The sequence below is a fragment of the Tupaia chinensis genome, unplaced genomic scaffold, assembly GCF_000334495.1.
Source record: "Tupaia chinensis unplaced genomic scaffold, TupChi_1.0 Scaffold145685_1, whole genome shotgun sequence".
Lineage (NCBI taxonomy): Eukaryota > Metazoa > Chordata > Mammalia > Scandentia > Tupaiidae > Tupaia > Tupaia belangeri.
In genome coordinates, this window is record NW_006205542.1 from 3,089,988 (window position 1) to 3,095,555 (window position 5,568).

A 5,568-nucleotide genomic window follows, 5' to 3' on the forward strand; every position below is an offset into this window, starting at 1 on the left:
CCCCATTCACAAAATTCACCTTATTCTGTCACGATTTTGGTGACTATTTGATAGTCCATCGTGCTCTAGGATAGATATCATGGTTCTAGGCTTCCATACATTGTCACAACTTTACTAACTTAAAACTTTCATCTGTATGCTTATTTCCTTCTCGCATGACAATGACACTCATCTCTTCCCAATACTTCTGACATCTCCTTTCCTTTGCCCCGTTGCTGTAACTTGCTTTCTACTATAGGAATGGTAGGAAGCCAATCCCTGCCCTTCCTTGTGCCCCCAAGTATCTAGGTACTCACAGCCGCCCCCGGGCTTCAGACTCTGGGTGTGACTCCCCCTCATATAAGCCATGAGGACATGACAGCACAGGCATGCAAAGGTGCTTTTGAGAACTTCTGAAGCACCTCACCTGAGCCCTCAGTGCAATGGCCCATTGCCCTTTCCTGTTAGCAAAGATCCTTGTGTTGGTGGGAGGGGAGGCCAACACCAGGATGGAACACCCTGCCTTTACAGGAGATCAACTTTCCTGCTTTGGGTCCCCAGGTCCTTCATTGTCCCATTATTGTCCCCTTCTTCACATCTGCAGCATCCCACTCTCATTTTTTCCATTATAAATATGCATAAGCCTCTCCCATGTTACATTTCTCAAAGGTCTTGTACTTTCCCGGAAATCCTAGGGGAGGAAATAAATTAATGTCGAATAACCAGCAACTTTCTAGTACCCTTCTTTATTTTACTCCCTGACTCATCTTCACTTAAAAAAGTACTACTTACAAAATAAGTCATATAAGGTACAGTCACACACTGCATTACAATGTTTCAATCAATGACAGATTGTATTAACAATGGTGGCCCAAAAGGAACATACAGACTATGCCATGTAGCCTACACCTGTGTGCAGTGGGCTATATCATCTAGATTTCTGTAAGTGCACTCTATGATTGTACAGCAAAGCCACCTAACAACGAATTCCTCAGAACATGTAGCCAGCGTTAAATGGCACCTGAATGTGCTTCCACTTCCTCAGCACTCATCCACTAACCAGCACATGACTGTCAGACCCACACCTACCCCACAGCACAGAAAAAAACTGCTCTGAGTTCATCCATAATCATCTAGAAGCTGATCCATGGAATCTTTTTGTAAGGTTTTGCCATAGGGTGCTTGCATTCACTGGAGAGATGGTGAGAGGGAAAGTGAGGAACCACGCCCTGCCAGGAGGGATGGACACACCACAATCCCTTCTCCTCTACTCTCCTCTTGGGATTTTGGGCACACATGCACACATGCCTTTGTATGAATTTCAAGCCACCAGGTCAAGGATTCGAACCATGATCATCCATATGGGAGTCTAGCATCTTAATCACCACACCACCTGCTGACCCCTGGCTTTTCTGTAGTTGTTGACTCTGAAACCACTCTTCCCTAAGACTCTCTCATCTTTCACAGCCCAGCTACAGTGGCACACATGGAAGGGCACCACTATTCCAAAGATGAGGGTCGTGGGAGGGTCAGTTCACCAAACATGAACATGCCAGGTGAAACTGCATGTGCCTACAATCTTACCTAACTAGGAGGCTGGGACAAGAGGATCTCAACCTGGTGAGACCTTGTCAAAAATGCCTGTTTCTCTGTCTCTCTACCTCTCTCCCTTTCTCTCATTAAAAAGAGAGAGAGAGAGAAACTCCCTCTTAACACAAAACAAAACAAAAACTCTTCCCTTTTTTTTTTTTTTGAGAGAGAATTTTTTGCTATAGGGCACATGTGCTTGTCAGAAAGACAGAGACAGAAAGCAAGAAATCACCCCCCAGGGGGGATGGCCACGCCACAATCCCTTCTCCTCCTTTCTCCTCTCAGGATCTTGGGCACGCACGCACGCACATGCACCTGGCATGAGTTTATACCAACTGCTGCTCCCATAACTGTCTTACCTTTCAAAACACAACTTCTTCCCATTTTGTGTCTGTAAGATATAGGAAAGGTGTTTTCTATTTTCTTGATAAACAATCAACACAGAAGCCTTCTGTGACCAAGTACTATATAAGGATTTTACTTCACCAACAATCAATTAATTCTGTAGCAAACAATTGGGTATCCTCTAATTCAGGTCAATTCAGATGTTGTCTACCCAGAAGTAAGGTCAGATGCCACCTGTTAAGGGCTCAGTCCAACAGACAGCTCCCACTTCAGACACCAAAATAAGTATAGGTTGACACCAATACTTCTGGCCAACTGACCAATACCTTTCAAAGAAGAAATGTATCAGATACATTATGCGTCAGTTAGAGATTTATGCACTGCCCTGGAAACCACAGCACCACAAAACTGGAGAATAGCAAAAATTTCCTCCCTCTACAGGTTCAAACAATTTGCTACGGTGTCCCACATGACTAAAGAAACACTTAAGTCACTGGGACCAGCAGTTTGCGTAATGGCTATGTTGCTGGACTCCTATGTAGTCAACCGCAGTTCGAGTCCTGGACCCGGTGGCTTAAACTCACACCGGGCATGTGTGTATGTGTGCCCAAGATCCAGAGAAGAGAATGGAGGAGAAGGGACTGCAGCGTGGTCATCTTCCCCAGGAAACAATTTCTTGCTTTCTGTCTCTCTGTCCTTCTGGCGAGCACAAGCACACTATAGCAAAAATCTCTCAAAAAAAAAAAAAAAGAAAGACGGAATCACTTAGCTCACAGTTACTGGTTTGGTGTAAAGAATATGCAAAGGATGCAAATGAAGAGATGCATAGGGTGAGGCTATGTGAAAAGGAGTGCCACCCTCCAGGGATTTCCAAGTATTCAGCTATTTCAAGTGTCCTTGAACTCAGTATTTTGAGTTTTTGTAGAAGCTTCACTGAAAAGACACAGTTGATTAAATCGTTGGCCATTGGTGATCAGCTTAACCTTCAGCTCCTTTCCCCTCCCAGGGACTGGGTATTGCAAATAGGGTTTAAACTTCCCAATATTATTATGCTTTGGTCTCTCACGTGACCAGGCCCCAGAGGCTCAGCCACGAGTCATCTCATTAGCATACAAGACATACCACACAAGACACTCTTATCAAAGTCTAGAGATCCCAAGGGTCCTAAAGCTTTGTCAGGAAACAGGAAGAAAGACCAAATTTATATTTTACATCATGACAATTGCCTACCTCTCTGGCTTGATTGTCTTTACATACTTCTACAAGCTTGCTATTGTTTTCCATCACTTAACTACCAATGTTCCATGGATCCCACCACCAACCTCTTCCCCTTCCTCCCATTCCCCCTTGGAGAGCATGGATTCAATGCAGGATGATCTCACCCAACTGTGGATCCCTAGCCTGGATTTTCCTCCTCTGCATTGCCTCCAGATGTCTCCCCTTTGGACAAAGTCACCACAAATATCCCAGATTAAGGGGCCAGCAGGTGGTGTAGTGGTTAAGGCACTGGACTCCCACATGGCTGACTGTGGTTCAAGTCCCAGATCCAGTGGCTTAAAACTCACACGGGTACGTGTGCACACATATCTAAAATCCTGAGAGAACGGAGAAAGAATTGCAGCATGGTCATCCTCCCTAGGGAGTAATTTCTCGCTTTCTGTGTCCTTTTCTCTCTCGGTTTCTCCAGTGAGTGCATGTGCCCTATAGCAAAAATCTCTCACAAAAAAAAAAAAAAAAACGGGAAAGAAATGTCCCAGATTGAATTCACCTGTGGGCAGGGATGTCTCACTCACTTTATACCTCTGACTTCACATACATATAATATACTAGGCACTAATATTAATATATTGATGATATTAATATATTGTCTTGTTTGCTCTGGGCTTTTCATTTCTTTTTGTCTGTTTTGTTTTTTTAAATCTGAGGTCTTTCACTCAAGGGGAGAGTGTGATCATCAAGCCTCATTCACACTACGTCACAAATTTACTGTTACATTTCCCAAAGGTCTTGTACTTTCCCGGAAATCCTAGGGGAGGAAATAAATTAATGTCGAATAACCAGTAATTGAGTTTCTATATGACAGAGCAGCACCTCCCAAAGCAGCCCCGCTCCTGTCCCTGCTATGCCTCATCTTCACTCGGTCTCTGTCCCTCCTGCATCCTCTAAAACACTTGACTCAGAGGCCATAGATGACACCTATGCCTAGACTTTACCCAATCATCAGGAAGACTGGCATCTCTCAACCTCACTGTAGTTGTCAAAGCAAAGAGGGGGACTATTCCCCCTCTCCTGTCCTTAAGCCCCATGACACCACAATCCTGCTCCCACTTCTCTTCACTGTCTCCTACTAATACCAGGCCACAGCCAGAGCCCAGCCCACAGCCATTGGAGCCCAGGCTTTAGAATGACCATACCCAGTGACTATGTGTATTGTACCAATAACTGCTTCTCAGTTACCTTATTCCATCCTTTTAACACCACAAATGATGTTATCAGGGTGCATGTGGCTGCAGATAACCTTGTCTGAAACAACCTTAAACATAAAGATGTTCTCCTCCAACCTAACTGGGAGTCCAGAGACAGGCGACTCCAGGCAGACTACAACTGATCAATTACATCATCAAGGTCCCAGGGTCCTCCTGTTTCTGCTGTCCTCCTTGACAGCACACTCGCAGTGGCTCCTCTTACTGTCCACCTCCACTGGTGCTACATACCTCCTAGAACACATCTAACAGGATGGGAGTGAGGTGAGAAGGCCTCCCCTGTGTAGGATTACAATCCTTTCTTGGGACCTGATTAGATTAATGCTGGTGCATGTTCGTTCCTGGGCCAGTAACAGCCACAGGGTATATGCCCTGATTGGCTTGGGCTGAGCACCACTCCCTTTGGAGCTAGGGAGATGGGGTAGACTTTTACAAAACTGTGGTTTTGTACTATAGGACTAAGGCAGTGGAAGAATAAGGGAAAAACGATCTCCCTGATATAGTCACTATTATCATTGCCATTTTGTACATGAGAAAAACCAATGTATATACGACAAAAGCAAAGTATCAATGATACTACTACGATTTAAATGCATATAATCTCACTCCAGTGTTCCCAATATTAACTCCTATGTTTGACCCCTCAGCTGTGCCCACACAGAGACCTTTGGTGACTGGGATTTAGAAGTCAGGAGTACAGCCCCAAGAAGGCATTAAGTTACTTTGATCATTCATGGTATAACACTTAAGTGACAGGCAAAATACTGTCTGCATGTGCCTTTTAAAAAGCAAAAGGGGGACCAGCAGGTGGCATGGTGGTTAAGGGCACTGGACTTCCACATGGCCGAACACAGTTCAAGGTCCGAACCTGGTGGCTTGCTTTGTCACTTTCACTCTTTCTCTTGCTCTCTCACTCTGTTCCTCTCTGGTCAAACTAAAAATAAATAAATAAAGTTATATGTGAAAAAAAGAGGCAAAAATGTTGGGATCAGCAGGTGATTTGGTTGCTAAGGTGCTAGACTCCCACAGGACTGACTATGGTTCTAGTCCCAGACCTGATGGCTTGCTTTCTCATTTTCTCTTGCTCCGTGTCTGTCTCTCTCTGGTGAGACACATAAGCCCTATAGCAAACTTAAAAACAGTAACAATAATCACAAATAAAACAAATAAC